At 37.2% G+C, this 24,678-nt stretch overlaps 1 protein-coding gene and 1 long non-coding RNA gene across 4 annotated transcripts in view; one reads left to right on the forward strand and one right to left on the reverse strand.

Moving 5' to 3' along the window:
• LOC126863748 (carbonic anhydrase-related protein 10) overlaps positions 1-24,678 on the reverse strand; it is a 226,734-nt gene that overhangs the window by 115,865 nt on the left and 86,191 nt on the right. The window lies entirely within an intron of this gene.
• Positions 11,758-24,462, forward strand: LOC126863753 (uncharacterized). The gene is made up of 4 exons (XR_007688966.1): positions 11,758-11,898; positions 14,524-14,769; positions 15,461-15,703; positions 22,471-24,462. It is a non-coding gene; the product is annotated as an uncharacterized LOC126863753 (long non-coding RNA).

Here is a 24,678-nt window from a genome sequence, read left to right on the forward strand (position 1 = left end):
ACTTACGGTGCACGAAACATTTTCGTGTTATTAATTGGAGCCTGGTATACGACTGATCTCGAGCAGAAAATTACCGACATTGTTCCCAGCATTTCGATAGTACGAACGGTCGTTTACTTGTGCGACGATAAACAGATCTAGGATTTATGAAAATGTTCGTTCTTCGATACGAAAGTCGAGTTTCTATGAATAAGGGGAATTGAATCGAAAGGAAATTTTCGAAGGAATTAGATTCTTGGAAAAAGGAATCTTCCGAAAATAGTCTGCTTCTGAATGAAATCCACTTTTTATAAATTTCTTAATTTTGGTGAGCGAATACACGATTAGCGGTTAATTGCTGACATTCAAATGATTTATCTTGATGGAGCTGATCTGACTTGTACGTGATTCAATTGTGATCGATTAAGGTGTAATTAGGGTTTGGAGAATCTCGTGAGCTGCCTGATGTTGTTGAAGAGTAAATTCAGAAGAAGAGGTAGAAGTTAAATACCAATCACTTCACGGTTCTACTGACGATCATAACTTCGAAACGAAGTAACTGCTAGAATTTCGGACAGAAAACGAAATATCGTAGATAAATAGCAAATTTTTATACAGATTTATATTTCCATGGATATAACGAAGAAATGGGGATATAAATAAATATCTATTTCAGTTTCTAAATATTGCGTGCTCTATATATTATATACATATATATTATCAATTCAATGGAAGAAACATGAGTCATACCTTTAAACTAATTTAATACACTTTGAAATTTATCTTAAATATAATTTTGATACATCTAAAAAACAATTGTTAAGGAGTAACCTGTTATCATCCTTCTAAAAAAAAAAAAAAAAAAGAATAAGAGAAACCACTAATTTTGCTTTAAGAGACAAAATATATTGCTGGTAGAAGTAATAATATTTCTCAATTGAAAACTACTTCACTGATCTTTCCAAGTATTAATCATCCATTCCTCCAGCCCTATTTCCGCCGAAAGTAATCCTAATTCCAGGAGAGAAATAAAATACGAAACTGAAACTGCCACGGGAAGTGCCACCAAACAAATTCTCTCCGTGGGCGTAAAATGAAAGAGCTGCACGTACAAGAAAGAAGCGGAGAAGGAAAGAACAAACGAGCGTACGGAAGAAGGGAGAGAGTAGGAGAACAAAGAGGGTGCCCAAACGAGTGGTCAAATGTAATTTAAAGAAGGAAGCCTCTCCCACTCGACCCTCCATCCCATCCTCGGGCAACGACCAGAAAAGAAGGCAGAAAGTTCAGGCTAGTTTACAATTCAGCCCGCATAGAGCAACTCTTCCGTACCCATTCTGACTAACCCTCTATCACCTTGCCTCCGCAACACTACGTCACAACCCCTCCTGTTTGGCTTCGTGAACTTAGGCGTGGTACGCGTTCTATCAGCCTCGCGAGCGCACACGTACACGTGGCCACGCTTTACAACTTTCATAACGATGCATCGATCTACGAATATTACACGTACGCGCTGTTTCTGCGCGGAACAAACATATTCAGATACAGTGGCTATAAAAATTATTCCTATCGTCGTATTTGTCATAGCATTTATATGAGAATTAATTAAGTACAAGTATATTAACTTTTATATCATTTCGTAGTAATACTTTCGTACGACTATGTAGATTTGATACCATGAAAACGAAATGTGGAATCTTATGACCTAAAGTTCTATTGGAAACTAAGATTACGTATAGATGTCTTTTTATAGCCACCGTACAAGTATTTTAAATTTATAATAAATAATAAAAAGAATTTGTAAATCTGTTTGAAGAATACAGGTGACCTTAAAATCGTTAAAGTGTCACCGTTATCAGTATGGATATACGTCATTATATATCAGATTATGTATATTATTTGAAAATATTTTAATTTTCATTAACGAAATCTTTTTCTATCTTTTATTGTTTCAGAGCTCCGGCCTGTCCCGCTTATCGTCGAGAACGGGAAGGATTTCACTTGGGACGGCACAAAGGAAACAGGGATCTGTCTTCGTTCACGCGATCGGATTAATTTGTGTGACCGTCTCGGCAAATAGTATGCTGTCGTCGAAAAATACGCGTGAGATGGAACGTGTTCCTTGCTGTCCGATCACTTAGATCCTCATTCCCTCTAAGCGAAATCTTTTCAGCTCCTTATTGTACGTAAAACACAGATGTATATAATTTTTATAATAAAATATAATTAATTTTAATGTATATAATTTGTATGTATATAATAATGTGTATATTTCAAATAAAAACGGATAAATGAAAACAATTTCGAAAGTTTTTATTTAAAGTACCGGACGCTAAAATAAAATAACGATGCACAAGTAAAAAAAGTAGAACTTGTCAAACAGCAGCTGTCTTTTAAAAACAGTGAACTCAGCAAAAAAAAAAAAAAAAGGAAAAGAGAGAAAGCAGAACAGTTCTTCGACCACTTATAACGCAAGATTAATAGAGGCGTCTTGCACGGTGTTTCGCATCGTAACTCGAACAAGAACGGCTGAATGTCTCCTCGCGTGAAAACTTTCGCAGCGAACATTTTTCTCGCCCTGAGCCGTATGTAGGAAAAAGAAGCAGCGTCAACGAGAGTACTTCAGAAAGAAAAAAGAGAAAGAAACGACGAGAGTAGCGCAGCTGACCTCGCGATTATGCTACGTAGTATAATCATGCGGACGTGTTTCATCTTGCGGCGTGGAATACAATTGTTTCAAATATGAGGCGCGCGTCATGAATTAAACGATATTCATTAAGCGGATAATCGCGCCAGCTAACTATTCAGAGACCGAGTGCCACGGATACGCCGCTAAAAGTTAGCCGAACCGCTTCCGGCGCACCGTCATTTTACCCCTTTCAACTTTTGTCTCGCTAGTCTTTGAATCAAAGTGCAATTCGAGGTTGGACCTTTGACAAATGTCGACTCTTTCTTCGAATGGTTCTAGTAAAAATCAGGTCTCGAAGATATGGTTCAAGAATTTCTTTGTTGCAGTAAAAGTGATTAACTTTTAGTAGGAATCATTGGATCACGATTCGTGATGATATACGATAGTTTAAATTATGTTTAAGTTGGGCTACATAATTTTAGAATGTTTAGAACGTTTAGTGTGTATATATATGTAGTGGAATATAAATAAAATTAATTATCGTAATTACTTAGTAAAAGAGAACGTTTAGTGGGAAAGGAAAAAATTATAGTTAAGTGCGATTTCCAATTTCTATTTCAGTTTAGATGCGAAAAGTTATTTTCAGATTATAATTTTATCTCGAACAATAAAGGACACAAATGAAGTTAATATATAATATTTTGTCCTCAAGCGCAAAATAGTTTTCATTCTACCGGCATGGTTCTTCTTTGTGTGCTCGATCTTTGCGAAACTAGTTAAAACAACGAAGTTTGTTGTAGCAAAGTAAAGCTTCCTTGATTTCCTATCTTGAATCTCTAAAAGCCGCGAACTCGAGAAGAACTGAACAGCGCGAAAACACAGGTATCCAATACACTGTTGCAGTAAGTAATTCGAGTAACGTGTCGTGAAGTTTGTGTAAATAGATCAATCAGTTCGAAGGCGAAGTAAGAAGAAAGAGGAAAAATGCGGAAAGTTCTCCATCCATCTTAATATCGTTCATGTACAGGAGTGAAGATACTTTTTAGACGTTGAATTAAAGAAATTTTCTGTTCATTTATATAACGTTTCACATACGAATTTTCTATTCGTATGAAGATTTAACTCACCCCCTGTCAATTCTGATCAAGATTCTGAGACTAATACAACAAATGTCTAATTTACAACTTCATTCAAAATTTTGCATGCACAACTTATAACATAAGAACCTTTTCGTTTGGAGGATCGCCAATACAATGACATACAAAATTCTTACTAAGAATCTCCTGTTTTCATTTTAAAGCTATACATGTAACATCGTAGATTTCTGTAAATCTCAGTATCGAATAAAAGAAAATTTCTACTTATTCCTTAAAAAAAAAGGTGTAATAATCGATCGAAACGCAGAAACTAATCGTACGAACGCGCAGCTTACGGCGAGAATGCTTTACTCAAGATTCTCGATAAAATACTTTTCGTGAGATTCCTATAAACCTGCAGTCATCATGCACAATTTACAGTATGCGAAATTTTCCACGCCCATTCTTCCGATTCTCATCTTAAGCAACGGGTGCTGCGAACGTAGCAGTTCGCACTCACCATAGAAAATTGGTGGCGCGGCAGGGGTGTTCGCGGGTTAGGTGGAGGATAGGTCGTAGGATATAAAAGGTCTGAGCTGGGTTTACGCCGCGTCATCAGCGTAATTGTATGCGAGGGAATAAACAAAACTATAAAGCTCGCGGTTCGGATTACTTTTCCGCAACTTTCCACCCCTTCCCCTAACTAACAACCATCCCCTTCCTTTTTCTTCTATCTCTTTCCAACGCGGACAGAAGGCTATCGTTGCCGGTTACTCCTCTCTGCTCCTCTTTTCCACGGTTCTCCCCTTTCTCAGCCGCTTCTTAGCCCCCTTTCTTTCTCTCTTTTTCTCGAGTGGAGGCCCGGTCTGGTGCATCGTGGAAGTTTATGTCTGAGAGTCGCGTGTGTGTGGACGAACCGTACGCTCTCGCCAGTTTGCTTTCCTTAATGTACGAACCCGGGTACGTGGGAGAGCAAAAGATAGAAAGAGAGAGAGAGAGAGAGTTAGGAAGGAACGTGCACACAGGCAAGCTCTCAACGAATCTCAACGTCCTCTCTCGACGGTTGCTTTTTATTTACTCCATTTCCTCCTTTGTTTACTCAACGGCTCGTCCCCTTTTGAACCCAGGTTTCTTCTTTCATTTCTCTTTCTCTCCGGTTCACCATCGCCGGCGTTTTCTTCGAGCATCGCCGGCGGCGGTGGCGCACAGGGCCGAATCAAACGATCTCGACACCCCAGCCGGAACAGACCAACCACCCATCCCCGGGGGCCAGCCAATGGGATTAGAGGACGATCGGGAGTGAAAATACTCTGCCGGGTCAGAAAAGCCCTCGATTCCACTAGTCTCGCTGCTTTAAACAGGTCGCCGAGAGAAAGATGCCTCGCGATAAGCCCAGATTCTCTGCTTTAGAGCAGATCTCGCTCCCTCCTTTAGACGATATCTCGGTGAATCGTCGCGAAGATTTCGACACGTGGCGAGAGCTTCGTGCCTCTAATAAAGGTGCAAGATCTTCGCAGTACGATTTGGTAATTGATGACATTAGAGACTGAAAAAGTGGATTTTTGTGAGAGGGATCTCGCACCGGTAATAGAAAGACGAATTCTTTCGTGCAAAGAGCCAGGAAGTGGTAGAAATGTTTGTATCATTGGTTTTACAAATATGCTAAGATCTTTGCTTGATATAATATATCATCCTTGAAGTAATCCTTGAAGAACGTGATTGTTCGGATCTGTGATATTCAAAGTGCAAATTATTTCGGTAATACGGCGGTATTGGGATTATTAGAATAAATGGAACGATCGATTATTTGGAAATTTAGGAGGATGCTATGTAAAATAAATTGACAAGAAAGTCCGAATCTTTTCCCTAGATCATCACTCTCGAAGGTACTCATTGATATAAATTTGATTGAAAAGGAATTATTCGGTATAACGTCAAGGAAAACGCGAATGTTTCTACAGTCCTCGTCAAAGATACTGTGTTATAGCTCATAACATAGCTTGTGATATGATCCACGTCACTGTGCTCTAATCCATGATGTGGTCTGAGCGACTGTGTCGTATCTCATCATGCGGTTTAGCTCACCGCATAGGATACCGTATGATTATACTACAGTCCATAATACAATCAAGATCATGTTACCAGAAACCACGATTTCTTTCTTAATACTCGTCTCCTAACTTATTCATTATCCTTTCTTATTCAACAAAATAAATTCACATAAGTACGATACAAAGTTCTCACAATATTATTTTAAACATTGCGTCAAAAACGAATACAATAATTAAAAACAGCCAATGGAATCTTTTAAAAATCTCTGTTGACAAAGAACGTGGGACAAATTTCATCTAGAATATTTAAAACAATTATTATACACGAAATATTTTCTTACTCGGTATATTATTTCTAGCGTATCCAATATTATTATTCCAGAGAATCAGAACAAGTGTTTATCATGGCTTGGTTCCGTTCTCGTTGGCCATTGGGAGACCGATAGTGGAAACCACGGTTCGATTCAGACTCTGGATCAGAATGCGTAAAGTTAGAGAGGTCAAACCGCAGTCGCAAGTGGTCTTGTCTAACGCGCGAGCCACAGTGCACAACTTCTATCGTATTCACACGATTATATGTTTGCACACATTGCATTGCGCAAACAAAAATCATATCGTAACTTATCGCTTGTTTCGTTCCACTACGAAGACATTACTACTTGGAAAATTAAACAATTCGAATTTCAAATTCGTGCATTTTCTCAGAATCTGATTTTATGAGAATCATTCTCCTACGAAACTTTTACAATTTTTTAAAAGCTTTTAATCTTATAACGTTATACGTATCTAATTATCGCAGATATGAAAATAAGTAAAAATTGTTTAGCTGATTAAATAACATTACGAATAAACTAAAATGACAAGAGCAAAGAATGAATGCTGTTTCTCTCTATAATATCCCACGGATAATTAAAATCTGTCTATTCTGTTTTGCTAATTTGATTTCATATATTTTTTCCGTATGGATATAGGAATAGAAAGGAGGAAAATAATAAAAGGAATGATAACGGTATAATGGGGAAGAATAAAGGATAATTGGGGAAGAATACGAGACGATAAAATAGCAATAAGAGTGATTTTTCTGACGGTAAGAGAGTAATAGCTTAAGACTAACTAAGAGAGCAAACTTCCGTTCACCGTCAAATGACAGTTGAGGAAAGTTGCTTAAACGCATTAAGGAACTTCCACATCTTGGAAACTTCAAAAACGCGATTGTAAGGGATTCTTGTACACGGACGGGTTATTCGAAGCAGTAAACTCGGATGATTCATTTGCACAGGAAGGGCGAACGCTGCATTCACCGAGAAGGGATAAGTTTCAGCCTCAGAAACGAAACTTGCACGCATACGAAATTTATTTATTATTCTTCTTCGAACTTCAAAGCTGCCTCGAAACTTATAAATCATTCGCTGGTACGTACAAGAATTCTTACGATTCAGAAAGAAAGAAAAAAAAAAAAGAAAGAAAATCCTTGTACCACATTCGTACGTACAGCGGCTAGAAATATTTAAACATTTGCCATAGAAAACCTTTATGTCGCACCTGTTGTGCAAAACATTCTGAAATTTCATCGACAGTGTAAAGACGCTGTCTGACCAATAAGCGACTATTCTACTTATCTAACTCCAATTTTTTTTTTTTTTTTTTTTTTAGTTCTTCCTCCATCTTCGATTAAAAGACTTATAATATATTCATAAAGAGTTTCTATAAGAATTCGAATACTTTCGTGAATTACCGTACAGAAAACACGTTCGGTTTACCCTGATATTTATTTCTATCATTAAAATTTTCAAACGCGTTCATCGGTCCTGATCGAGAAAGCCAGCGAGGCGCAATAAAATTGACACAATCGATACCAAGTTTTTCATGGAAAGCTAACTTCCGAACGCTTTGAAAGGGGCGCGATCATGAAATTTCAAATCGCGTCGCACGTGCCCTTTCTTCCTTGGTAAGCAGTCACAGGCAGAATATCGAAAGCTAACTGTAAAATGCTTCTCGTCAATAAGCTTGTACGTCACGATAACCGACACTCTGCGTCGGTGCAAATAAATCGTCACAGCAACTGGAAACACGCGTTCGATATTTACATCGCGTTGAGTTTGATCATTTCCAAATAGGTTTCATTAGAATTTATAGTGGATTTCCAGTATGCAAGTAACCTAAATTAACTGCGAGCACAATTTATTCTACACATTGGAGAATACATTGATAAAATTATTATTTGTAGTCTGAAATCTAATACCTAATCGTTTATAGGTAACAGATAAATAAATAGCTCATCATATCGTTTAGTAGTCAAGTAGCACTTTTAAGTGACTGCAAGATAGTACAAAAATGAAAGGTAGAAGCTGATAAAATACTTCATTGGAAAATAATTATAAACGCTCCCTTAGTTTTTATAGCTAATGTAAATGAAAGAAATATACTTTCCAGCTAATCAAACGTTTCTTTAATACTTAGAACATGCAAATAGTAAAATGTTTCTATAATGAAGATTCTATCAGAATGAGATTTGTACTATCGATTCGTTGCGTTCTAGCTACGTAGAATTTTTAATTATTTAAAAACTTCATGCATTTTGCAGATTAATCGACCAAAATTTCGCGTAAAAAAAGCATGTTTATCGGCGGTGGCAGTGAAGTTGCGGGTTGTTTAATCCTAAATTAAAAAGTTCTAAATTAACAAAAAAATTTTGGGACGATGAAAAAAATTCTTGTTAGATAATATCAGTTCAAGATAATTGCTCGATAATAAAATTTAATTACTTCGTTCGTAACAAGATCTGGTAGACTTTCATGCGGCATAAAAAAATTAATAACCACCTGTCGTTGAAGAATATATCAAAGGTTTAGCGTACGAGTGGAAATGATTTTAAAAGTTAATTCGCTTGTCACCGGGATTGCATAACACGGTATTACTTTATGAATAATTTCGGTGAGTCATAGTATAGCGTGATGTCTGCCCGCGTGAAAATAATCGCCCATATATTTGCCCACGGTCTCACTATTCGAGAGAAATGAAACAGTGGCGTAACATCGCACATTCTTCGCAATAAGTTCTGCAAGATGTATTCTGACGATTCTACTAAATTTTCCGGATGTTTACCCTAGCTCTTTGAATTTTTAAGGGCAGCGCAAATTTGTCGACGAGATTTACGTAACTCATACGTAAAACTTACAGGCTATGAATGTTGCGTAATTTCAAATACCACTAAAACCTATATTTTATTTTTATCCCACACCTGAAATAAATTTTACTTTTGTAACATCTCAATGTTTTACTTGGAACAAGAAAATTGTCTAGATTTCATCGACAATTAAATGTTAAAAGGTAATAAATTCAGAGCTTCAAGAAGTCAAGATAATTGTTGGGTAATCAATTATTCGATGTATCGGCAAATAAAATTGTTTGGCTTCTATTAATCGTAAACTATCAAAAAATTATAAAAATAAAAGTTCATTAAGTCAACTGCAATTCTTAAACGAAATTATTTAGCTTTTATAATATTGATAAATAAATATCGAAGAAATAATAGAAATAAAATACGACAAGATCGATTATTATGAACAAAGACTAAAAGTATACTAAAAGATAATTGCTCCTAAGTTCTAAAAAGTTTGTACGAAGGACCGGAATATGTTTCCATAAAGAGTCATTAAAATTAAGTCAAAGTACTTACGTTACTCAAAACGCTTCATCTATTTCGTGGAAACTGGATCATTCCTGGTCAACCCGCTTGTTCTACGCCATTGAGTTAGGTTTGCACGGACGGGAGTGAAAATGAGGATCAGGTCAGAATGGTATGCAGTGTATACTCGTAAATATAGCCTCGTAAACACGTGCTGGTGCGGTGACATTAGGACACGAAAATGAACTAATATCGTGTCCCGTCTCACCCTCTCAGCGACAAGTGCTTTCTAGGCGCCGCTCTAATTACAGCTGTATAATGAACCCCTAAGCCACAACCCTAACCTCACCATCGTTTTATTTCGACTTACAAAGTAACATTGAAATAACCAGTTCCTCCTTGATCTATATAATCCAAGAAGGAAAAACGACGTCTCAATGAATTTTCCTTATTTTCGTGATAATGTTATGGAAACAATTGATTTTGATAGAAATTATGATATGTACAGGATTTTAAGGATTGTATATTTTTTATACATATTTTAGTTTGAGTTAGAATTGATAGAGTGCGAGAGTCAAGACGAATTTGAACTTTATGAACTTCGAGTGGACTTTTATAATTGATTTCGCATTGTGAATTTTCATTACCGTTTACGACATGCGAATTTCTTATTTCTGTAAATAATAAACGGCGCCACAATGTGTTTGAGGCTAACGCATTATATTTTCTTTCGTTAAATTCTGACTGAATCTTCCTTATTTTTATTCGATTCTAAAGCTGTATTTGCTGAACGAAGACGTCAATTAACCAATTTCACACATTTCGTTACATTTTCCAATATTTCGTACGTGCAAATAAAGTGGAACAAAGTTGCGCAATGCGAGAGCCGAATGCATTGGTAGAACAGTCGATTGACCGAAAATTTCCATGAAGGAATTGCCGCGTTCGTTCAACCCCGGAATGGAAACTTTCCGGTTGCTACAATTCCTACATTCGCGAGGCTTACCATTGGATTCGTAATTAACTCCACTCCGGAACTCTTAAACATTGTCAACAATTCGCTCGACTGACCCGCACAACTTTCGTCAACTTCAGTTTCACCCAGCCGGACCTCGTCCTTACGCTCCGCATCAGCTTCAACCAACTTCATATTTGTTCAGTCGTATGCATTGGATTAAGCGTAACCTTCTGATTAACGTGTGCGTCCAAAGTCATTAAAATCCAAAGGAAGAAACGAAGAAAAAATCGATTTTTTTATTTAGTGATCAAAACATTTTCTCTATCAGCTGTGACCCAAATTTGAATTTTTGATTGCAAGGTTTGGTAGCGCAATCACAGCGATTATCAGATTGACGACAGCAGATAAATTGTACAATATTAAATTTATTTACCCAAAATTTCTCCCTTCCAACAACATAAATACTATGTTATAAAATAAGTAAGATTCTCATATAACTAAAATACAAAAGTTCTCAAATGAAACTTAAAAACTTCGAAAATATACATGAACTTTCTACACTTTTGCATTCAGTGGTAGATATGTACATTAAAATATACCTATCTGTTTGCAAGAGCTAAATCAAACAAAAGTACCAATACCAAAGAAGTAACTGTAGAACGCAACTAAAATATACTGGCAGAAACTGCACAAACTAAATATAATTCGTATCTATATCTGACCTGTTAAATGTATATCCAACTTCAGCCACATAAATTGATCATCCTTTTTAAAAATAATTCTATCGTGGCTTAACACTTCGCCATGGTACCGTAGCAAGCATTCAGTTCAAAGGTTAATGTCTCTGTTCGAGGTTGTCGACCCCGTGTCATGCTTTCCGGTGTTATGTACTTGTCTTTTTTAGCTCTGAGTCGTTCTAAGTGACCGACGGGTGGTTGTGAAACTCAGTTTGCCCACTCACTGGACGAATGTCGATCGTAGATCATCGTCTCGAATCGGTAGAAAGAGCTATCGGTAGAAATTGCGGTGTATGCGTTCGAATGGCGTCGATTGGATATCCCGCGTATCAGATCAAAAATTGGATTTTAATTTCTTCGTCGTCTGTACGGTATGCGGCGGTCATTTGTATTTCCCGATGTCGTTCTATTCGTACGTGAAATTGCGAAAGAAGTTTAACGAGGCGAGCGAAACGAGTCACGAAACGCGCGCTGATGTATTCGATGTTCCATGAACGCTGATGAGTTTGAATCATGCCTGGCCGACTTAATAGGCTATTTAATATTCCCCTATTTTGTGCTCGTACCTGGTGTCGTAAAACCAAACGATATACAGCGTTGTATAGCGTTTTTTTTAAATAGCAATTTGAAATACGTCACATATACGTACATAGACTGAATTAATTTCGTGTGAGCGACTTTAGTCCGGTTGATCGAGAGCTGTTGAGTCGTACGTTACAAAATTGCGTTGTGAATGCTATCGATCGTGAGCGTGAAGAACCGATTTTCGATAGCTGTATTTTCGTTGGTATAGCCAATTAACCAAGCAACGCCAAAGTGTCATCAAAATCAACTTCATCACACGTATGTAATATTTCCTTATAGCTCTCGAAACACTATGCCCACGTTCATATTAAAATTATAAATTCACTGTCTTCCATCACTCTGTCATATCAGTTGTAAATATACAACTTTCAATTTCTCTTGGTTTTCCTAAATTTCCCTTAGTTCTCTAATAACGCGCAGCGTCCAATCGTAGGATAAAATCATTACGCGTTTTTATAATTTTTCATGATTTCCTTTTCATTATCGCTCTATTAACGGCTGGAAAAACTGTATTTGAAGCTAACGGTAGTTTTAATAAATGAGAAAAAGTATTAGAGAGCAGGAATATGCTTACAGCCGCAATCTGTGAGAGCAGAACGTAACAAGGGATCGAATAGCGAGCGTCGCGACTAAGCTGCTTAGAATTTACGAGTTGCCAAGCGAATGGCATCTCTCTTCCTCTCATTTCTCTCTTCCTTCGTGAACTTTGCTTGGCGACTCAGCCAGCGTCTCATAAATTTCCATCCCATTAAGAATCGCTAGGTGGATTATCGTTTGAATTGTAATCGAAGACGCAAGAATAAATGAATAACAATTGTGAAAATGTTTGATAACAGAAATATCTTTATTTTTCATGGTGAAGAAATTATTTACACTACATATTCCATAGAATCCAAGAATCAAAGAAAAAAGTCACGTTGGAATTGTTATCTCGAAAAACGTTTTTAGTGGCAGATCTAACGAGACAGAATATTAGTTATATTATTGTTACATAATATTTGCTATTTATTAATACGATAAGAAGATATAATAAATCTTTGAAAGTTAATTGATCTGATAATTGATTTCCTGAATTAATTTACTAAATTATTGATACTGATTAGATGAAATACCGCTGCAGTTTCATGGTTTCGCTCGACATTTCCATAATTGTAATAACCACAAATCGGAGTTGTAAAATATAGCGTGCTCTAGCGAGAATGATTGATAGGAACGAGGAGGATAAACTCTCGTTCGTGCAATCAACAATTTGATATATATATACGATCCAAAAATTTTGGATCAGTTTCCCAATTATATCTATACTGATTCTACTATTCATTCGAAATTAATTCCGCACATATAAATACATAATAATTTCTTACGCTTCGATCATATTTCAAGCCAAAAATGTCCTAAAATAAATAAATTCTAAGCTAATACTTTCTCTTACATTCCTAAATTTTATAAAGCATCTAACGGCCTTAAGGTTTTGAAAATTTGCAGAAAATAACATCAACGTTTAATTCATCGAATATCTGCATTAAATTCTCCAAACAAAATTATTCAATTTTCTCCAATTACAAGGATAACTTTCTCAACTTATATTTCAATTTGTAACCACATCCTTAAAAACTGCATCTAAGAATCACTGGTAGATTAAACGCGTAATCCCTTCAATTCACATGAAATAATAAACTTCGTGGATCTACTTTATAATAAAGAGAAAAAAAAAATTAGGTTAGTTTTTCCCCGGAAGGGAACGAAAAGGCTAAGTTTTTACGAGAGAACTCTTCATGGATAAAGTCTTCTTTAATTTTCGTGGATCGCCCGGCAAGGAGAACATAATTCCGTTTGGGTTAGGGGCTATTCGATTTATTCAGACAACCAGCAGGGTCAAGTGTGCGCTGTCCGTTGCAAGCTGGGATGGCAATATGTAATCCGTTTTAGCTGGCCACTCCTCTCGCTGTAGGCCCGAAAGAACCACCTGCGAGAAGTTTCATTTATAACGCTGGATCAACTGGAAAGGTTGCTATATCTCTGACAGTCCATTCTTAATCCGGGCGACACGGAATAATTGCCACGAAATTTGTCCTCTTTTCTTTCGACCAACTTCCCTGCCTTCTATGAAATTAGGAAAAATAGTCGTTTTTAATTAATATTTGCTGCAGTCGTAAGATACGGTTGACCTAGTTTTAATAGTTAAAAATTTGTAAAAAGTTCGGACGAGATAGAGTTTGTTTCAAAGTTTTCATCGAATTATGGCAATACACATTTTGATATTTTCTCCTTTTTTTCATCTATTTTTTTTTTTTTTTTTTTGCCTTTGTTCTCGTTCCTCCCTTAGTTTCATCTTTTCTCAACTTATTTTCTTTGTCTTTCCTCTACATAATCATATTCCTCTCTTCCTTTCATCTCTGTGCTTCTTATTTTCTTACTCTTCTTTCCGTATTTCCTTTTTTTCGCTTCTTCTTTATCTTGCTTTGTCCCCTCCTAGCTTCCTTGTTCCCTCTCACTCACCTTTCATATCTTCATTTTCATCTCCAGTTCCATCAACAAGTTTCCCAGTTTTTATTACTTTATTCCTCTATTCATATCGTATACTAATCTTTTACTGCTATGATATAACATAGCCATGCATTAAAGTTTTCCATGGTAAGTATTCAAATATTTTCGTGATGGAAAACGAAAACTGCACTCGTCATATTTTTTCCGCCTGGTCTTCACGTTTATCGAAAGTATTCGTTGGTGTGCTACTATATTCGAGACGTAATTTTCCTACAGATTTCATAGTTCTTCCTTTTCTCTCTCCACGGATTTTCCTAATTGCATCACGCGCGGAGTTTGCTAAGACCGCTTTATTAAATACTACAGCGTTTACGCTGTTTCTTTTTCTTTCGCCAGGATTTTGTTCCCATAGTCTTGCGTCGCTACCGCGCCAAAAGGTTCCAACACATTGAGCGAATTCGAAAATGCGGCGGAATACAACAGCGCGATGAAAATTTCGATCACGTGCCAGTCTTACGCGTTTCCAAAACTACGTAGCAGCTACTGCAGCAATACCAATTGTCCGTAATGCCGGTATCTCGAATCTGGACCACGCCGAGATTTAAAGTAAACGCCGAGCGTGGAAGGTTAATAGAAATACGCGTAAGTATTACGAATTTCTAGACGAAACTACTTAATTATAACTTCCAGAACATTCCACTGTAAAAAAAGAGCCAGATTGCTACAGTCGAATAGCATTATTAAAAAAAAAAAAAAAAATGGTCAAACGAAATTTCTTACACATTCGCTTAAATTCTCATTTTTTTAATTCTTTCATTTTACGTATAAACAACGTGATACTGTAATATATGATGATATCATATGATGATACATACCTTAATGTATTGTATCATCATCTAACTAAACGATATATATATATATCTGTTTTCGACAAAAATGTTTGTAATTGTAACTTGTTGGTATTTCTATAATAACATCAATAATAAACAATGAAGATTGTGATTATATAAAAATACAAAGAGAAACAGATAGGGCATCTGACAAAATCTATCTAAAAGACCTGCTGGATAGCAAAAGTGTCGCGTGCAACGTGTCACGCGTTGAAAACCCCAAATTACGTATAGACGAAATCGACAATAAGAATCAGCTTCAGATATAAAACAACATCATCCGCCGACAAACAGTCCTTCCTATTTTTCCTTCCCGCCTCTTGACACCATAATGCATGTACGACTGGCAATCACCCCTAGAAACCCTCCACCCATCGTCAACATCATCTTCCCCTTTAATCTTTCATCCCCTACACTCCAATTTCGTGGAAATCAATTTCCAGCCGGGGTAATACGAGAAAACTGGAGAATGGCGCCCGATGCTTAAGCCTTGTCGAGGATCAACAGAGAGGTCAGAGGCTGGAGATAAAAGAGAACCAGCCAGGGTAGAAACGTAGCGACGTACACGTGGACCAGCCGAGAGCCAAGAGGAGTAGAAGGGCGAGACAGCGTGTGCGGTTAAAGTGGATTACATATTGCTGTCCCGGCTTGCAACGTGTTGTACACTTGGCCTGTTGGCCTTCCAGGTAAATCGAATCACCGCTAACCCCGAACGAAGTTAGCCCCGTCGTCCTGGCAATCTCTGGCCACGAGGAGGCAAGCCACTCGTGTTTTCCGCGTACCCGCCAAGAAAACCGAGCGTATGCGCCATCTTTATGGGTCGTGAGCCCGACCAACCTCCCCCATCTCGCGAATCCATATTCCGGTTGTTAACCTTTCGCGAACTGACACCCTTGCTCCTTCGCAACTTTGAATTTTATGGCCAGTCCGTGGATGTCAGAGGGTGGCTCGTTCGATCCGGAGGTACCGAGGTGTTCCTGCAGCGGAATTGGAGCGGAGAGTTAAACAGCGGTTTGGCGAATATGAAATTTGTCATTAGGTATGATAAGGGATTGTTTAAATGGGTTTATTTTTAATGGGTTTCTTTGGAGAATTTTTGGAATGAAGAAGAATGTATTGCTATTCGATATATTACAAACAGATGATGAGATATTCGACTGTTGACTTTAGATTGAATATTTTGAATTCAAGTGAATGGCGGGTGAATGTGGAAGATCAGGAAGTGAATGAAGGCAACTAATGGCCTATCTTCTTGCGTAAAGTCTTATGATACGGACACAAATGTCAATCTTGTGACGCAGTCCGCACTAAATATAAAACAATCGCGTCTTTTTATTTCGTTTGAACAAGTTTTTCATCTATTTTTATGCTAACGTATTATATCAACTATTATTCCAAAGCCCTATTAAATAAGGAATGCACTTGGTTAATTGGGATCATCAGGAATTGTTAAAATATGCGATCTATCGGAGAATGTAAATATTCTTCGTCAACGTTCTTTGATTCAGAATTCTTCGTCAATACCTGGTCGCTTTCACACGAATAGTTGTATCCTTGTAACGCTCGGAAAGTACCATTCGTATTTTTTATCCTTTGCATCTGATAACGAGTTTAACGAGAAGGAAATTAAAATGAAAAGTGAGGCATGAAAGAGAGCACATCTCAGAGAGGATTATGCATTTTTGAAAAATACCTTTGAGAAACGGAGAACCCAGCGGAAGAATTCTGGTGTCGCATTCACCAAGAGAATTTCAAATTCCGGCCTCAAAGCTTAACCAGTTGGTATTTAGGTCAACGGTATCGAAAGGTTGCAGAAGCTGAATAAAATAAATGCAAATGACGTCAGCCAGATTGAGTTTAGTAGAAATTAACGAATAAAGCATAGACAATTACACTCTGTAATTAAAATCGGAATACGACGATAACGAGGGTGCAGCATGGCAGCTGTAAATCGAGGCAGCATTAACGATTTACGGAACAATCGTTGTTTTATGCTTCTCGTGAACAATTTTTACACAATTTTTCGAATATTTATTCTATGCTTTTTCACATCCGCATTAATTAACAACTGTACGTGATCCAGCTCGATATTAATTCGGTCGACAGCGATAATTCGTGGTTAAACGAGCTCCAACAAGCATAACGAATATCAGAGAGAGTAAAAGTTTCGTCCGATCGGAAACTTCGTTTCCTCTTTGATATTACACTTGATCGGCAAACCGGAAGCTCACCGGCGGTGCATCGAAACCGCCGACTGGCACGCCCGGTGACCGGCCAATTAACGCCTTCTGCCCTCGTGAAAATCGACCGACCAAAACCGTCCCACTGTCCAGGACCGTATTTAGGATTACACTTGAATCACTCGTATCATCCGAAGCATTGCGTCGCCTTTTCTGTCTCTGCCGTGAATACATCGTATCCGATTCGAAACTTTCCAACTTTTGTTCTAAATCTAAACCTTGCAATATTTCTCGCATTTTTAGTAAAATTGAAGAACGCCAACGAATTATAATAACACAATTCGCTATACATTATTAAAGCATTATGAAAACATAAGAAAGTGTTCGAATACTTCTAAACACCTTCCATGAATATATCGCGTGCATTACACGAAATATTTTGATATTTCAGTTGCACCATTAAGTTTCGATTATCTCGATTATATTGGAAAAGTTCAAAACAAATCTGGGAAGATATATATTAGGTTGTCCGAAAAGTTTCTTTCGTTCTATGAAAAAATAAAAGACGCACAACGTTTTTTTGTTTTATATTATTTTGTCGAATTACGTACGATCTATTTTGTTCTGTTGAGATAAACACATTTCAATGACTTGGTTTCACGTTTGTAAGGAGGTGCATTGTTGTAAAAAACACGTTTGCGAAAGAAAGACACTTTCCGGACAACCTAATAGAAAGTACAAGATATTTAGTACAAGTATATTTTTCGCAGAAATCACAAAAATAATTAGACTATCCATTATATTAGTAAATCAGAATATCCAGTGAAACTATATTTAGTAGTTATTGTCAAGTTTCTATATGTAAGGTATATTCTATATGATTCTAATTCGATAGTCAGAGACTGTAAATATCGTGAGATACGAAGAGGGAGCCAAGAGAGGCATATAGAAGGAGAGAAAGAGAATAAGAGAGAGGGAGAAAGAGTGAGAGTGGGATCGACGCGTGGCGAATGTTAATTAACCAACGTCGAGACGGTCGGCCGTAACCCTTTTACTGGCTGTTCCGTGAAACAGACTGTCGTGCACACCCTTAACTATCTCCGTTTACGTTCTCGATTCAACCGCTTATCTTAATTGTTCGTGGCGAATTTGCCTCGTACACGGACAGGTTTTTGTCTCAGAATTATTATGTCGTTTTGTGCGCAGATGTTTCCGGTGAAGTTGCTCTTTTCGCTGGGGATCTTGACGAAACTATTGCGCCCCAATAGAGGCGGTAGCTAGAAGGTCGGAAAACGTTACCGTTATTTTCTGACGGCCTCCTATTCAGGTCTAAGTTATAAAAATACCGCCGTGTTTTATCGTAGTATCTTGCTATTGGTAATGTGTATGATACCTCAATTATTAAACTTTCTAAGAAAATATGGGATGAAAAGAATATAGATGATGAAACAAGGGAAGAGCATTAGCTACAACTTCCAGGTGTATTATTATTAACAAATTATTAAAAACGTACAGCTACTTTTTTGAATAAATTAATGTTGAATTTTATTCGAATATACACAATTAGTCTAAAGAAGCAGTTGCATACTTTGTGTGTGTGTGTGTGTGTGTGTGTGCATATCGTAACAAAAAATATATCAACGCTTTATCACTTACAAATCTTTTTTAATTGGATCAACTAACCGTAACATTTCAATAACAGATTGTACAACTAGTACGAAGCATATCCGAAGACATATCGCACTAAAAGTAAATTAATTTTTTCATTGTATTGCTTAACAAACTACCAAACTGTCCCTGTTAATTACTAAGAAAATTAGGTTAGTTTAAAATTAGGTTAGCTTATTGGAAGAGAATATTGCAACGATAGTTTCGATAGCCAATCCTAAAGATTCTTCCGCGAAAGCTTCAATAATCCATATAGGAACATTATCGCAGTTTCCAAAGCACGAGCGTGCTTCGACGATGAATTTCGTCATGTGAGACTCGAGTGTGCTTCGCCTTCAGCTTGTCACAGTGTTTGAGTTATCATGACAACCAGGGTCGCGTGACTATTTGCGGATGACAAACCCCATTTCAACAAGAAGCGTTAGCGTTTGTCGTCTACATGATCGGTTACTCGAGTGCATTTAATCCAATAATCCCGACAGGAACTACGATGATTCTATTGCTGACGTACGCCTTAACACAATCGTGTCTCCGTTCTCCACATAGTACAACGTGTAACTCGAGAACCTAAGAATAACATCCAAGTTGAACGGCGTGCTAGTGGAATGACTCCGTATATGGTCAAACAGTACGTTAATATGGATGGTAAGAAGAATATCGAATACCAAATTCATTTCCCGATGCATTATTTTTTCCATTTGATTCTTCATTTTCTGTAAGAATATATTCTCCTATTTTTAAGACAGTACATATATTGCCAAATATATGTATATTATAGGATATGTTTGTTCGCTTTAGTCGTAGAATTAAATTTGCCGTCAATCAATTCCTGAGTATATAACATACCTGACCTTTATACCATTTTTAAGTAATACATATTTTACAATACTGAGAAATTACATGATTTTTCGAAACAAAATTCTCTCGATATACAGTCAGAAAATTATATCTTAAACGTAGCGTGTATCGCAGCAAGCATTAAGAAAACATTAGTCTTCTGCAACATCCAATATGCTGACTAAATAAACAGAAGGCAATACTGAGCATACACGTCGGAACTATATATTAAACTATGTAGTATATCCTCAAATTACACAGTGACATAACAAGTAAAGAATATGAATGAAGAAGACAGCTACAATACCAACTTATGGTAGACTGTACTCTAAATTCCGCCAACCAAAATTAATGATACAAAAAATGTACCTCTTTACCAGTGAATCCCTGATTTGCTAAAACATTAGAATAACAAAGCACGACACGACTAACCCGCGAATCCAACGCGAATTTCGCAACTCCAAATCTATGAAAATGAGGATCCGGCGATTATTTGCGGATAATAATCGTCCCTATACATTTCACATCTCTTCTGGTCGACGATCGGCTGTGTGTACTTAATCCGATAAACATTTTGACGCGTGCACGTGAACGACAAAAGCGTCAGTTGCAACGGCCGCCTGTAAATTCGTCGTGCGTTGCACGCTCGTCGCTCGACGAGTACCGGCTTGTTCAAAATTTCACCCCGAACCGCACATCGCACTTCTAATTACATGGAAACGAATTCGCCGGCCACAAAGGCTACTCCCCCTTCCCCCTTGCGCTCCCATACCCCGTGAAATCCCGTTCCACCAGCGATTTAATGTAATTCCCACGGAGCCCGTCTAGCGCACGCTGAATAACGGGATTACGGTTTGTGTTTGTGTTTTTAACATTCGTCGTAACGCGTACACACCGGCCCGAGCTTTGTCATCCTGGTCATTTGCGCGAATTACCGGATCTGTAATTGCTCGTTTGCGGTATGCCAAACTCGTTGGTCTAATTTTCTATTTTCCTGCGATTATCCGTTGATATAGCTTTCGTCAGAAATGAAACGTTCGGGCATCGAGAGTGATGTATAAATATAGAGGGTTTTTAGAAGATCTGCTAGCATATTTGAATAGTTTGTTCGAGTATTGTTTGTTTCGAACGTAAAAAGACGTTCACGCGTCGATTCTTCAAAAGGCGAGTACATTGTTTTTTCTATCGAAATTAATGCCTTGTTTCTCATTCTATTGTAAATTTTGTAGTACCTAGAGCGAGATATTTATATGATTTTTGTTTTACAAGCTTCGATACCATTACATAGATACGCTTTATATAATAATAATTGGGCAATTTAATTAACGTGTGTGTAGTGCGTTAGTAATTTCCGACTGTTTACTAAACACCCATATTGTGTACAAATGTATACTGTACATATATTTTATCATTCCCATAGGAAATCACGACTAAAATATTTCAATTTCCAATGAAATCGTTACTTTCGTATATCCAAGTTACCAAAAGTAGCTAGCAAATATTCGAAATAACGGAAACGTATCACTGCAACCTATCTATGATAATATGACTGGAACCGAAACAAAACATTCAAAGATCACAGTATACTTACGTACATTATGAGCAGATAGCAGAACCGAAAGGCGGAGATTTTCAAGGCAATTTTCACTCGGCATCACGCTCACAGTAACCTGTACTGCTCTCGCGAATTGTCCGTAATTCGAGCTACAGCGAGGTTCAACCTGTAAAACAAGCCAACCTTTTTCCTCTCTAGTATCCTCCTTCTGTATCGAGGGCCTGCGCACGTTCCCCATCACAAAGCGAATACGTTTACAGATGGTCGCGAGAAGGTAGCACGCGGTAATAACAAAGACGCGTGACTGTTCGCGTAACGAATACGATTTTCGAGCGGCTGCTTGTCCGCCTGATGGCTTATTCGAGTGTACAGAATCCAATAACGTTAACGGGGCCCGATAGCCAGCAACAATTCCCCGCCGACGACACGTACGTGCTCGACTTCGAACCGCGTTCTCGATTCGAGTCGCGTTTCATCGGTGTTTAACAATGCTCTCACGAACCGTGACTATTCATACGGTGCGTTATGTTTTTCTATATACTGCAATGATGTAGCGTCCCGTTACGAAACACCATTGTAGAAAACCTGGCTTCCGCCAGAATTTTACCAGAGACTAACACTGCTTTCCAGTCTACATGAAAGGGTAAGGGGAAAACACGAGAACGGTGGAAACGGCTCGAATAACAATTTTTTCGTGGCAGATTTTTCACCTGATATTCCGCCCGTTAAGAGCCAAGGGATTGACGACGGGTAGTAGCTGTGTAGTGATCAAGCGTTCGCTATGGTTTATTGTGTTCTGTACAGGTTATTCTTTGGCCATGTGATTTCATTGAATGGCGAGTGATGAAATATGGTGTTCGGTTATTTTGAAGAAATATTGAGAAAGATGTTGAAAAGTAGAGAATGTCGCGTAAATATGTTTAAAATACTTCTAAGGTGTGAACGAAGATCTTTCGTTTCTTGTGTGTTTTCAGAAGGTCATAGTTTTTAAGAAAATTTAAGAAATAACCTTAAGGTTAACGCTGTGATTAGGGTGAACGTTTGAGTGTTGAAAGTGAGATTAGAGTGTGAAAATTCGATGGCTACAAAAGGATTAACCAACATGTATCCACGTATTAAACATATTATCCAATACATTTTAAATCGTGCGAGAAAATAAAATAAAATCAATCTATCCAACTCAACAACTCTAATAACTAAACTTTCCAAACAGATTGCCTAGAAACCTAGAAACTACGTGGAGAACCGGAGGAACGGCACTTAGGATGTGCAAGCAATTTCAGTTGGAAGACCGAGCTGTCGAGGATTCGGAAGAAAAGACAAGAGGTAAAAAACTAACAAAAAAGAAATCAAAAGAAAAAGAAAGTGAAGTTTACCGTATCGAGAAGGATGTACGTTTCGAATGCTATCGAACGTGTGGATCGCGTGACCACAGACAACAATCGCAGATCCATTTAGACGTCCGTCTGCATTAGAGAGTGTATTTAATCCAATAATGCCAATTGAACCAACGGGCAATTCCCTCGTTTGCACGCATATGCATCCATTTCTGGGGAAACGCGCGCTCGCGAGAGCTCGCCACTACGCTTGAGACACGCACAGCTGTTTGGGATGAGTTTACGTATTCAACGCGTGTTTATGTACAAACGCGACCGGCGCTCCCGAGCGTACATGTATATTTGCACATTGGCGGCTGTGCAACGCGAGCAAATCCTTACAGCGGTGCACGTTCGCTTGTCGTGGGGAAATCTTGCAAAATATTATAATACGCGGCAGGTCCCCAGCATGTACCGCGTACTTTATTTAGAACTCAACTGGAATTTGGGAATTGAACCGATGAAAGTATCGCGAAAGTGCTGAAGAGAAATCCTATATGTTCAGAAATACTGAGGAATTTGTAAGAACAAATAGATAACGTTTACGTTTTGAATTGTCGTAATTTGAGAATAAGGGATTGGTGAAAATTAATAGAATTTGAGTATCGGATGGGAAGATGCTGAGAAGAAATGGACTACGTATCGTGGTGGATTGTTGAGATTTAGACGAGAAAGAATAATCTTGTTTTGTGAAGATATTAGGGTGGAAAACTTGAAATCTTTTTCGTTTAGCTTGTTGAAATTTGAGAATATTAGAATTTAAATCAGAAATGATTAAATATAAAGGTATCAAATTTATCTTTGCAACTAATAATATACAGCCATTTGATAGAAATTATTCGAAAATATAAAACGAGAAACAAAGACAAAATGCTATATATTTCTGTCTGCTTCCAAAAAATTTAACAAGAAACATCGAAATTACGGTACTAATGATATTTCAACACGTAACACAGATAATATTCATCGCATGTTCATCGTATGGTGAACTTACTGTCAACTGTATGTAAACCTGATGCATGAATTGAGCTTAGTACGCGAATCTGTATGTCTGACGCATGCCTGCATATACTACTTAATCGCATACGTAGATGCATATATACGGTCTAATATGAAATTCACATACGCATTAATCGGGCGAGTAATTTCCAATTACCTTACAATTTTCTATCAAATATTCTGTCGCTACTCGAAGCGATCAATCGATAATTTATAAAAGAAATCGATCATCATAGTTGTACGACTGTAAGGGATTAAACATAATCACTTTAATTAATACGTAAATCTTAATCACACGCCACTAAGCCCTTTACCATTTCAACCATGACATTTCAGATACGTAGTGCAGGTACAGTTGTAACTAAGATTGTACGTAATTCAATCCTCTTAGCTAATAACGGCAACAACAACAACAACAACAACAATAACAATAATAGTAACGACGACAACAATAACATCAACAACGATGTCAGTATTTACTAATCTACCTGAACACAATTCACGATATTTGAAAGAAGAAATATGAAATAACTTATTTTTACGTATACATATAAAATATCCAAAAGTAAATTCGATATCAGATTAATTATCTATTTATACAACCAGAACTTTGAATTTCTCTATAATTTTTACACAGCATTCATAAATATTCCTTGCCAGAGAAAGAAAAAATATTGCATGCTTTCTACGTATCTTCGTATAAAAAAATTTCAAAGAAATATCTTCCATATCTGGCTAATTATTTACTTATACCACTAGAAACTATTTCTCTATACTATCAATTTTTCTATATACACTCATGAATTCTTCCTGACGCAGGAATATCTATTATATATTCTTTATTTATATCTGTGAAAAAGTCTCGAAGAAACATCTTCTACGCCTGACTCATTATTTAATTATTCCACTGAAACCATTAATTTAATATATATAATATATAATATATAATATATAATATATAATATATAATATATAATATATAAATAAATGTAATAGTTCCCAGTTGCCATATTAATAAAATTTTAATATCTGTCTTCAAAAATTCA

The sequence above is a fragment of the Bombus huntii genome, chromosome 3 (genome assembly GCF_024542735.1).
Source record: "Bombus huntii isolate Logan2020A chromosome 3, iyBomHunt1.1, whole genome shotgun sequence".
NCBI lineage: Eukaryota > Metazoa > Arthropoda > Insecta > Hymenoptera > Apidae > Bombus > Bombus huntii.